The 13,286-nt window shown below is 44.0% G+C and overlaps 1 protein-coding gene across 1 annotated transcript in view; it reads right to left on the bottom strand.

Moving 5' to 3' along the window:
• Window positions 1-13,286, bottom strand: part of oxr1a (oxidation resistance 1a) — a 761,068-nt gene that overhangs the window by 704,597 nt on the left and 43,185 nt on the right. Inside the window, exon 2 of the mRNA XM_078540076.1 lies at window positions 2,528-2,674. The gene's annotated coding sequence lies outside the window, so the exon portion shown is untranslated. The remainder of the gene's footprint in view (window positions 1-2,527; window positions 2,675-13,286) is intronic.

Below are 13,286 nucleotides of genomic sequence, written 5' to 3'. Positions count from 1 at the left end.
CTTGAATACCTCTATCAAGTTTCCTCTCAGCCTTCTTTTCTCCAAGGAAAACAGTCCCAACCTCTCCAATCTATCCTCATAGTTACAGCTCTTTATCCCAGGAATCATTCTTCTGAAACCCCTCTGTACTCTCTCCAATGCCTTCAAATCCTTCCTCAAGTATAGCGCCCGGAACTGGACGCAGTACTCCAGATGAGGCCTAACTAGCGTCATATACAACTTCAACATGACCTCCTTTATCTTGTACTCAATGCATCTATTAATAAAGTCTAAGATACTATATGCTTTATTAAGTGCTCTCTCAACATCTTCAATGTACATATGCACCGAGATCCCTCTGTTCCTACACATCCTTTAGAGATTCCCCCTTTATTTTACACCGTCTCACCATATTCTTCCAGCCAAAATAAATCACCTCACACTTTTCTGCATTGAACATCATCTGCCACTTGTCTGCCTAATCCACCAACACGTCCATCTTCTTTTGAAGTTCAAGGCTATACTCATCACAGTTGACAACATTTCCAATCTTCGTACCATCTGCAAATTTTGAAATCATGCCCTGAACACCACAGTCTAAGTCATTAATATATATCAGGAAGAGCAAGGGTCCCAATACTGATCCCTAGGGAACTCCACTAAAAACCTTCCTCCAATCTGAGAAACAACCTTTTATCATTACTCTCTCTTTCCTGTCACTCAGCCAATTTCTTATTCAAGTGCCTGCTATCCCCTTTATTCCATGAGCTAGAATTTTGCTGTTGTGTGGCACTGTATCAAATGCCTTTTGAAATTCCATATACACCACAGCGTTGCCCTTCTCTGTTATCTCCTCAAAAAAACTCCAGCAAGTTCGTTAAACATGGTATCCCTTAATGAATCCATGCTGGCTTTCCTTAATTATCCTGCACTTGTCTAAGCGACTATTGATTTTGTCCCAAACTATAGTTTCCAGAAGTTTCCCTACCACTGAAGTCAAAATTTGCAATTCTCCAGTCCTCTGGTACCACCTGTGTCTGAAGAAGATTGGAAGATTATTGCTAGTGCCTTTGCAGTTCCCACTCTCCCTTCCCTCAGTATCCTCCGGTCCTGGTATTTATCTATTTTAAGTAAAGATGGCCTTTCTCACAGCCCCTCCTTCTCAATTGCAAATTCTTCTTAGCTGCCAGTCTCTTTTAAAGCTCTCTCCATGCTTTTCTTACTAGTTTTTTCACTTCCCCTCTGGTCCTTCCATATTCAGCCTGATTCTCCATTGTATTTTCTACCTGACATCTGCCGTACGCGCAGTTCTTCCTTTTCATCTTCACCTCCATCTCTCTTGTCATTCAGGGTGCTCTGGATTTATTTGTCCTGCTTTTCCCATTTAAAGGAATATACCTTGACATTGCCAGCAATACTTTTTCTTTGAATGAGGCCCATTGTTCAGTCACCTTTTCTGCCAACATTTGATTCCAATTCATTCCACTTGGATGCATTCTCATCCCATCGAAGTTGGCTTTCCCCCAGTTAATGATCCTGCTCTGGATCGTTCTCTGACCTTTTCCATGGCCACCGTAAACCTTATAATCTAATGGTCACTGTCTCCTAAAGATATTTGATCCACTTGGGCCAACTCATTCTCCAGAACCAGGTCCAACAGTGCCGACCCTCTTGTTGGACCGGAAACATACTACTGCAGAAAACTATCTTGAATGTATTTCAGGGACTCTCACCCCATTCGTATCCCAATTTATATTTGGATAATTGAATTACTCTATAATTCTTGCACTTCTCTGTTATTTCTTTGCAAATTTGTTTCTCTACATCCCTTCCATTAGTTGGTGGTCTATATTTTCACCGATCAATGTTATTGCACTTTTTTCATTCCTTACCTCCACCCAGAGAGATTCCATCCTTGACCCCTCTGGAACATCCTCTCTCTCCAGTACTGCAATGCCATCTTCAATCAATACTGCCACTCAACTCCACCTTTTCTGTCTCTCCTAAACACCTTGTGCCGAAACACCCACCTGCCCTTCTTTGAGCCAAGTCTCTGTTATAGCAATAATATCATAATTCCATTTGTCAACCCGTGCCTGTAGTTTACCAATCTTATTAACCATACTCTTTGAATTCACATACATGCACATTAACCCAGATTTAGGCTTTTTTTTTACTTTTCCCCTTACTGTGACCCTATCTAATGACTATTACCTACTGTAATTCTATAAAACTCTAAGTATTCTATTTACATTGATACTACTCTGATATATCCCCCTTATTAGTTAATATTTCTCTACTTCCCATTGCCAGTTTTCCTCTTCTCCACTCTGTCTTAATCCTGGCAGCTGCTGCACCTTATACCTGCAAGTTTACATTATCCAGCGTGCAATATAAAACTGGGAATCGAACAACTGTATGCCACTGGCTCTCACTGACACAGACACATGCGATTAGTGGAACTCAGCTGAACCTACCTGTAATTCATTAACCCTTTACAATACGCTATGTAGTGAATGTTAAATATGAAAAAACAGAGTCTACCAACCCTCACCACTCCAGAATGGTTTGGCTCCATCTGAATTTCTAATGCAAAGTTAACTGCGGACTCAACCTCCTGTTCTTCCACACAATCTTATGCCATGTCTCACAGCAGCAGATACAGAGAGTGTAAGGGAGAAGAAGGATGAGTATCCTGCAAATCAAACTAGAAACTATAATCAACGCCATAGGAGTACATGATTTACCAGATCTCCAGCCAGGTGAATCAGTATGGATTCATGATCAGAATCACAAAGGCTAAGTTTTGGAAAAAACACTATATCTGCGACCTTATCTTGTACAGGTTGAACATAGAACAGTGAGAAAAAAACAAAAGCGCTCGTATCTGCAATAAGATGGCCATCAAAGGAATGGACCAACTACCCAGACGATCAGAGAGACAACATGAACAGAAGCTGATTCTCTCTGATGATTCACATACTACTCTACAGAGTTCAAGAGAGAACATGGAGAACTTGAATCTTATACATTATCCGAGGTAGCTGAGGACAAGATCGGGGAGATTGGTGAAACCACCACAATATCTGTGAATCATTAATGAATGCAGAGACTTTGTGCAGAGATGTAGGATAATATAAATAATGTATTTAATAGGGTCAGAGAGTTGGGGGCAGATGTAGTGTAAAGGGTTCATGTTAAATATGTAAATACAGAGTTTATATCATCAATGATGACAACAGACTATGTTGAGAGATAGTTCCATGTAAAGCCTCGTGCCAAGCTTTGTACTGTACAAAGTTAATATAATATTCAAAAGAAGGTAAAGTTTACCAACAGCCTTGCCTCCAACAGTCCCTATCTATCCTGACCAAGGACAAACTCATCTAAAACCACAATGATAACAGAGGCGTGATTCACACAGGAGGGAAGCCCAAACTTAGCAGGGCCATTTTTTCGTTCAACAAACCCCATTTTGGCTGTTGTAAGGGCTTTAAATCTGCAGTGTGGAAATCATCATGAATCGATGGAATAGACATCTATGCTTGGGGGGTGGATAAGGACAATTTAACCATCAAGACCTGAAGTTTTTAAACCTCCTGCTCTTTAAATTTTAAATAAAACAGGCTGCAGCTGTCACTGAGTTAAGAAGTCCTCTACTGGATTGCTTTGATTGACAAGCCATCTGCTGCAGGTTTAAAAAGAAAAGTAGCTTTTGGTCATACAATTTCAATAGAGTTCTTTAATCACATTTCCCCAAGGGCTATTATGATGTAATTATGAATGCTTAGCTGAGTTTCAAAAGCCACTATTATCTCAGCAGGGGATTCTGAATTTGTAGTTTGACTGACAGTTTAAAGAGGCTATTAAAGGATTGGTTGTCTTCGATGTGACTTTGAAAAGCATTTTGCTCGTTTTTAAAAGAGGTTAACTACTTGAGGAGATTTGAAAGTTCTGAATGGGTTTTATGAATGGGGTTTTTTTACTATCAACTATATGTGAGTGAGGGCTGTATTAGAATGTTAGAAGTTTATTTTTTCCAATCACCACATGGCCCCTGAGATCTGCCAATGGTGGATACTGGACGAGTGACTATGGAGATGGCATGGAGGGGATGAGGGCCCATGGGGGATGAATGGGACATGTCAGTTGGCATAGAGGGTATGAGGTGCCAAGGAAGGGTGTTGGGGTTGAGGGGGTGCGAGGGGTAAGGACCAGAGGGCCTAACAGCTTATGAAACAACTCGGACCAAGTCTCAGACAACCAAAGTGGGCCTTCTAAGCAGCACGTCTTGGCACTCGCCCACTCCCATGGTCATCTACACTTTGCTTCTGAGTTCCGTAGCCCAGGCTCTATCCTGAATCTACCCCCACCCAGTCACTTGATCCAGGGTACTTTTTAACCGTGGCGGGTCCAGCAAGTCAGGAGATCTCCCAACTCCAACTACCCACTTCGGCAGCGAAAATCTCAAAGAGTAAGGATAATTGGCAGAGCGTGATCATTATCCGCAGGAATCTTTACTGAAGCCTCAACTATTCATTGTATTTGTTGACAATGTAGTTGTTCGGATAGAGAGCCACGTATCCAAGTTTGCTGATAACATGAAGATGAGACATATTGTAAGCAGTGTCCATGGAAATGCAAAATTGCAAAAAGATATTGATAGATTAAGTGAATGGGCAAAAACATGACAAATGGATTCCAATGCTAGATCACCGACTTTGGACCTAAAAAGGTTAGAACAGGGCACTAAGTGGTGAAAAGCTAGTAGCAGTGGAGGTCCAAAGAGACTTGTACTGGAATTTTCCAGCACTACCATAGTGGGGCCCACCGCAGGGGATGCAGCGGCCCAGCCAAAAGTCCATTGACTTTCAGTGGGACTGGATGATCCTGGCGGCGGACGGAGCTGGAAAATACCACCCTTGGTGTCCAGGGACACAGATGTTTAAAATGTCATGGACCAGCATAGAAAATAATCAAATAATGAATTTCTGGCCTTTATACCTAGAGGGCTGGATCTGGAGTTAGGTCACAGATCAGCCATAATCTCACTGAATAACGGAACAGACTTGAGAGGTGAAACAGGCTTCTCCTGTTCCAATGTTCCTGTGCTGAGTTCACAAGTAAATTTTTTTTTACAGTTAATAAATATTTAATTTCCAAAAGATCTGCTTGCGGCTCTGGGCGCAAACAAACTCTCCCACATTTGAGATACATTTGCCAGTTTAAAATCCAGCTTCTGGTTCAAAACATCTATTGTTAGAACTCAATATGCAAATGAAAATTAACGAGGCTGTTAAATGGAGAGTTGTGTTACCATTGTGCACTGAACAGAAAGGTTAGAGCAGAATAGAGGGTTTTGGGATCTTGTGACAAACAACAAAGCCTTGGTTCAGTTTTTTTTTCAGAAAATGAGGCAGAAATATAATTGAAACAGAAGACTGTGGTGAATAAATGCTGTTATCAATAATTGGGTGTCTTAATAGAGTTGCCAACTCTGGCTGGACATAATCCTGGAGATCGCATCACATGGCCCTCCCTCAGACTGCTGCCAATGGTCTCCCATCATGTACATCATTACAGAACCCTGACTTCCCAAGGATTTTCAATGTGCCCTAGTTCTGACTTTTGAAAATCTGGTCACCTTGGTACAGCTTTGATTTTGATGCTACTACGTTAAAAAGTGAAAAATAGTCACTCATATTATTTAAAGACTTGTGTTACAAGTGGACATTTGCTCAGGGCAGGGCTGTGCTTGGCTGTGATGCCTCAACATGCAAATAGACACTTTGCTGACACACATCAGTATTCAGAGCAGGAGAAACAAATGTTGGTGAAAGAAAAATCTACTCATTTAATATGCAGTGCATTTTTAATCATTCTCTTCGACTTAAGGTACCCAGCCACCAATATTCTGATGTTTTGTACAGAATGCTAACTGATAACATTACACTTTTCATCATTGGGGAAATTCTTACCACTTTATAATTATGCAGTGAATTTCAGATAAAATCATGCTGCTCTTACTGGTGCGTGGTCCGTACTTTGTTGCATGGAATTGTGAATCGTAAATACAATAGCTACAGTTAGAAGGGAAGTCAAATTTCAACGGGGGCGGTGGGGGGGGGGTGGTTTACATAAGACAGCTACATAGTAGAAGTGGACATGGTAATCTCTTTCTCCTCAATGATATCATCCTAGCTGGAGTACACAGCAGGAAAATTCAGCAAAAAGATCTCAAATTGTTTCTGGATTTAACTCCCTACGTCCTTGATGCTCCATGTTGACTTCACCCTATCCACTTCATTGTGATCTCACCACAGGAACTCGAATTCAGTTCTAGACTCTTGCCCATTTGTGATCAGGTTTTCATGTACCCTAATTTTTATGCAGCTAGGCCATGTGTAATTTGAGATTTACCAGAGTCCATTCCATGCGAACTTTGGCTGCCGCTCTGGACCTGAGCCCATCAATCGATTTCCACTTTTGCGTTACTTCTTTTCCCTTTATCCGTTAGATCCCTCTCCTTTATTGTCATGCCTCCTTTCACAACTTGCCTCAGATATCTGCTCTCCCAATTCCTTGCCCCTTCAGTACTCCTCGACCTTCCTGCTCCTTTGCCACGGATCAGGTTGACTCCTTTGTTAGATAACTCTATGCCACTCTCAGAAGGGCTCAATGAGGCACTTAGCACTGGCTCATTATGAGCAGCAACCCAACTGCCACATCCCACTCTCCCACTGACCTTTCGTCTACTGTGTCCACTGAGGGCTAACCTTGCCAATCTCCTTCCTGCCAACTCACCCCTCCACTGCTGGCCCTATGGACCCTGCCAGCGGATTAGCTCTCACATTCCTTCTATACATCTCCCTCCTGAATGTCCGCTGATTTTTGAACAAAGCCCTTGTAAACCACGACTTTACTGTGGATGATTGCATAGACATAGGCCCTTAGCGGAATCAGGGTGAGCAATGATGACGCTTTTCCATTTAATGAAGCTTCTCCACGTGACTATACCTTCTACCAATTGCCCATCAAGACCAGCACAAATCACCAGATCACAGCTTGATCTTCCTCCCTATTCCTCTGGCATCTTCTCCTCCTTTGACCTTCTCACCTCGCGTTAAAAATCATAATTCTCTACCACTCTCCCAAGTAGAGTAAAAATTTTATTGCCCAGATATCTTCACTGCTTTCCTCAGTCAGCCTCTGTATCGAACAATGACTCATCCTCAGCGATTTCAAACTCCATCTCAGCTCTGAATTCACTTACCCCTTGTTCTCCAAGGTCTCTCCTTCCAACCCAGTATACAGCCACCCCTTTAACCTAGCGATTTTACGGTGTCTTGCTTGCCTCATCGCTCATCTATGATTCCATCGTTGTATCATTCTCCACCCACATTCCTCTTCCATGCACCAACCCTACTTCCTTCTGTATCCATCACTAGAAAAAAAAACTATCCCCCAACTCACTTAAAACTGCGCTTTCAAAATCTCAACTATCTAGCCTTTGTTCACCATAAGGTTTCTTCAGCTACTGATTTACTCAACTGCTGTCTCACCTACACCTTTGATGTTCTAATCCACAATAAAATCATTTCTCCATCTCACCCTGGCATAGCCCTCATTTCCACTCCCTTAAGACAAAGAAATGCAGGCTTGAAGGGTAATGGCAGTGAACTAGTTGAGCCAACCTCTGACAAATCTGTCTGGTGCTGCATGCTCTCAACTGCTGGAAGTGCGCAATATTCTAGGCTCATTCTGGAATATAAAGATGACCCTGGTTTCTATTCTCTACAATAAACCGTCTTCTTAAACCCCTCCATCCCCTGTTTCATCCATCCTCACTTCCAACAATATGTGCAAGGAGCTCATGGACTTCCTTGTCAGTAAGAACAAGACAATCCGACCAGCTGCTTTTGCCATGTCCCTCCCTTCCATGAGCCCATCTGGCCAAACTTCCTTTCGTACTCCCCCTTCCCAAGCCCTGAACTCACATCTTTCTCTCGTTTCTCTCCCATCTCCCTTCAATCCCTATGAGCTTATCCTCTCTATGACCACCTCTCTGCTCCCTTAATCCTATCCCCACTAAACTGGGATCACCCAACTTCCCCTCCTGGCTTCCACGTTAGCTGATGTTAACAGCTCTCTCTCTTCAGATTTCATTCCTTCCTCTTTTAAATCTGCTGTCATTACGACTCTCCTCAAAAACGAACACTTCACCCCACTGTCCTAACAATCTACCATCCCAGCTCCAACCTCCCTTTCTGCTCCAATTCATAAGCATGCTGGTCGCCTTCCAAATGCATGCCCATATTTCCTGGCACTCTATGTCTGAATGCCTCCAATCAGATTTCTGCTCTTGCTACAGTAATTGGCTCTTACCAAAGTCACGAATACCAGTTACAAAGATAAAACTATCCCTCCTTGTACTTCTCATTCCATTTGCAGCCTTTAACACAGTTGACCACACCATCTTCCTTGAACACCTCATCATAGCTGCCCAGGATAGGACTGCTCTCACCTGGCTCCATTCTTACCGATCCAATCGTATCCAGAGTATCACTCGCAATAGCTTCATTTCCTGCTGCCGCAGAGTTACCTCTGGTGTTCCACCAAGGATCAAACCTTTAATCCCCTATTTCTCACCTACACGCTGCCCTCTGGCAACATCAGAAAACAGAGTGCTATCTTACATGTGAAAGCCAATGACATCCAGCTCCACCCTCACAACCACCTCTCTCAACTCCTCCAATGTGGCTAAATGATCAGGTTTGTTTATTTGACATACTTTAAAAAAAAATTCTTTCATGGGGCGTGGATGTCACTGGCTGGGCCAGCATTTACAACCCATTCCTAATTGCCCTTAAGGTGGTGGTGAGCCACCCTCTTGAGCTGCTGCAGTCCATGTGGTATACATGCACCCACAATGCTGTTAGGGAGGGAGTTCCAAGATTTTGACCCAATGATAGTGAAGGAATGGGCAATATATTTCCAAGTCAGGATGGTGAGTGGCTTGGAGGAGAACTTCCAGGTGCTGGTGTTCCCATGTGTCTGCTGCCCTTGCTGTTCTAGATGGTAATGGTCATGGGTTTGGAAGGTGCTGTCTAAGCAGGCTTGGTGAGTTCCTGCCATGCATCTTGTAGATTATACACACTACTGCCACTGCGCATCAGTAGTGGAGGGAGGGAAAGTTTGTGAATCCCATAGCCTCCAGGGCTATGGGTCAAATACTGGAAAATGGGATTAGTGTAGTCAGATCTTTGTTATCCAGCACAGACATGATGGGACGAATGGCCTCCTTCTGTGCTGCAAATGTCTATGAGTCTATGGGTGCCAATGAAGCCGGCTGCTTTGCCCTCGATGGTGCCAGGCTTCTTGAGTGCGAGTGTTGTTGGAGCTGCATTCATCCAGTTAAGTAGAGTGTATTCCATCGCACTCCTGACTTGTGCCATGTAGGTGGACAGGCTTTGGGAGTCAGGTGGTGAGTTACTCGCCACAGGATTCTTAGCCTCTGACCTGGTCTATTTATATGGCTGAAGATTTTGTTGCAAATACTTCAGCCTTATCTTTTGCACTGATGTGCTGGGCTCCCCCATTATTGAGGATGGAGATATTTGTGAAGCCGCCTCCTCCAGTGAGTTTAATTGTCTACACCCATTCACAACTGGGAAGAGGGACTGTAGATCTTAGATCTGATCTGTTGGTTGTGGAATCGTTTTGCTCTATCGCTTGCTGCTTATGTTGTGGAGATGCAAGCAGTCCGGTCTTGTAGCTTCACCAGGCTGACACTTCATTTTTACGTATGCCTGGTGCTAATTCTGGCATGCCCTCCTGCACTCTTCAGTGAACCAAGATTGATCCCCTGCCTTGGTGGTAATGGTAGAGTGGAGGATATGCTAGGCCGTGAGGTTACAGATTGTGGTTGAGTACAGTTCTGCTGCTGTTGATGGCCCACAGCCATCTCAGTCTTGAGTTGCTAGATCTGTTCAAGATCTTTCTCACTTAGCACGATGATAGTGCCACACAACACGATGGAGCGTATCCTCAATGTGAAGATGGGAATTCGTCTCCACAAGGACTATGTGGTAGTCACTCCTACCGGAACTGTCATAGACAAATGCATCTGCGGCAGGCAGGTTGGTGAGGGTGAGGTCAAGTATGTTTTTCCCTCTTGTTGGTTCCTTCACCACCTGCTGCAGACCTAGTCTCGCAGCTATGCCCTTTAGGACTCAGCCAGTTTGGTCAGTGGTGGTGCTACTGAGCCACTTTGGTGATGGACATTGAAATTCCTCACCCAGAGTATATTCTGTGCCCTTGCCACTCTCATTGCTTCCTCCAAGTGGTGATCAACATGGAGGAGCACTGATTCATCAGCTGGGGTGGGTACGTGGTAATCAGCAGGAGGTTTCCTTGCCCATGTTTGACCTGATAGGGGTCCAGAGTCAATGCTGAGGACTCCCAGGGGAACACCTTCACAACTGTATACTACTATGCTGCCATCTCTGCTGGATCTGTCCTACCGGTGGGAGCAGGGATGGTGATGCGGTGGTGACTGGGATATTGTCTGTGTATGATTCTGTCAGATATGATTCCATGAGCATGACCAAATCAGCTTGTTGTTTTGAGACAGCTCTCCCAATTTTGGCACAAGCCCCCAGATGATAGTAAGGAGGACTTTGCAAGGACAACTGGGCTGAGTTTACCTTTGTCACTTCCGGTGCCTGGTGGTCCGTCCGGTTTCATTCCTTTTAGACTTTTCAGTGGTTTTGATAGTAGGCCTTTTCAGGGGCATTTAGGAGTCAACCACGTTGCTGTGAGATTGAAGTCACATGTAGGCCAGGTAAAGATGGCAGATTTTCTTCCCTAAAAGGACATTAGTGAACCAGATGGATTTTTGCAACATTGTTTTTAGGGTCATCGTCAACCATTTAATTTCAGATTTTTATTGAATTAAAATTTCACCATCTGCCATGGCGGGATTCGAACCCAGGTCCCCAGAGCATTATCCTGGGTCTCTGGCTAACTAGTTCAGTGACAATACCACAATGCCATCACCTCCCCCAGTACTGGATGAGAAGAAATTTCCTCCAATTAAATATATGGAAGACTGAAGTTCCTTAACTCTCATGCTCCAGAACTATCTGCACCCCTGGGCAAGCTGTTCCAATACAGCAACCACATTGGTATCAACCCAGTGGAAAACTGCCCAGGCATGTTCAATCCACAAAAAAAGGTCAAATCCAACTTGGCTAATTACCATGCCATCAGCCTCCTCTTGATCATCAGCAAAATGATGCAAAGTGTCACCGACAGAGCTACTGAACAGCACTTATACAGCAATAACCTGCTCACTGATGTTCAGTTTTGGTTCCGCCAGAGCCACCCAGCTCCTGACCTCATTACAGCCTTGGTCCAAACATGGACAAAAGAGGTGAACTCCCGAGGTGAGGTGAGAGTGACTGTCCTTGACATCAAGGCAGCATTTGACCAAGTGTGGCATCAAGGAGCCCTAGCAAAACTGGAGTCAATGGGAAACAGGGGGAAAACTCTCTACTGGTTGGAGTCATATCCAACACAAAGGAAGATGGTTATGCTTGTTGGAGTAAAACATCTTTGTCCCAGAACATCACTGCAGGCCCTCCTCAGACTAGTGCCTTAGGCCTAAACACCTTCAGCTGCTTCATCAATGACCTTCCCTCCAGCATAAGGTCAGAAGTGGGGATGTTCACTGATGATTGCACAATGTTCAGTACCATTCGCCACTGAAGCAGTCCTGCAGCAATGCCTGGATAACATTCAGGCTTGAACGAACTAATATTCACTCAACACAAGTGCGAGGCAATGACCACCGCCAACAAGAGAAAATCTAATCATCTCTCCTTAACATTCAATGGCATTACCACCGCTGAATCTCCACTTTAACATCCTGAGGGCCACCATTGACCGGAAACTGAACTAGCTCAGCCATATAAATACTGTGGCTACAAGGGAGGTCAGAGGCTGGGATTTCTGTGGCGTAACTCACCTCCTGATTACCCAAAGCCTGTCCACCATCTATAAGGCACAAGTCAGAAGTGTGATGGAGTACCCACCACCTGCCCGGATGAGGGCAGCTTCAACAACACTCAAGGAGTGCAACACCACGCAGGACAAAGTAGCCAGATTGATTCACGCCCCATATACCACTTTAAAACATTCACTCCTTCCACCAGCACTACAAAATGGCAGAAGTGTGCACCATATGTAGCTCGTCAAGCCTCCTTCAACAGCACCTTGAAGGACAATGGCAACAGACACATGGGAACACCACCATGCACAAGCTCCCCTCCAAGCCACACACCATCCTGACTATATCGCCGTTCATTCACTGTTGCTGTGCCAAATTCCTGGAACTCCCTTCCAAAAAGCACTGTAGTTGCTCCTACGCCACAACGGACTGCAGAGGTTCAAGAAGATGATTCATCTTCAGCAACAAATGCTGGTCTAGCCAGCAATGCCCACATCCCATGAACGAATAAATAAAAAAAGCTCACTCCAAGTCGTCGTTTGGTAGTACAGAACTTGACTATTGTTGAAAAGAGACACGCCTAAGCTTTTTGTCTTGCACTCATCAGGACACTTGCAAGAATGCCAATACAAGGGGAAGACAACAATTTATACTGTATGTGAAGAGAGAGTGCTGATTGGTTGGCAAGTGGCATTGCCACGGAGAATGCACCAGTGAAGGACAGTTAACTGCCAAGCATTGTTTGAAATTTAAACCAGGCTTTACCCTGATTGACCAAGACATGTCCCTGTGGATGGCTGTCACTTATTCTGTTTAGCTGAAACAGGCACAATGTATGTACATGTTCTTCCTGTCTGCAAAGAACAGGGCCCTGTGTATTAATACAAGTAGTTTCCAGTACATGCAAATGCGTTACACTGCAAGCCCAGCTGACAATGTTAAATTGGTTGTTGGCATAATTCTTAGCACACTGAGGATTATTTATCAAATGTTGTCCAATCACGGAATCACATCTAATGTTGGACACTGTGTTTTGAGTTTTGCAAGCACTGTACACGGACTGTTGTGAACAGCTGGGACATGCTGCTTGATACGATTGGCCAGTCTTCGGGACGTATGACCTACATAGCTGCATCATGCTGGCACTGAAATTAATATACCACATTACTCATTTGATAGGAAGCTTGCCTGTAAGTGACTTTCATTCACTGACTCATTCCTCAGGGCAGTGCCTTGACCAAACAAAGTCAAGCTGCCTGGTTTAAATTTCAAACAATGCTTGGCAATTAACTGTCAA

This window comes from Cetorhinus maximus, chromosome 4 (genome assembly GCF_964194155.1).
Source record: "Cetorhinus maximus chromosome 4, sCetMax3.hap1.1, whole genome shotgun sequence".
Lineage (NCBI taxonomy): Eukaryota > Metazoa > Chordata > Chondrichthyes > Lamniformes > Cetorhinidae > Cetorhinus > Cetorhinus maximus.
Note: the sequence above shows the minus strand (reverse complement) of the source record. Positions and strands in the feature narration are given on the sequence as shown.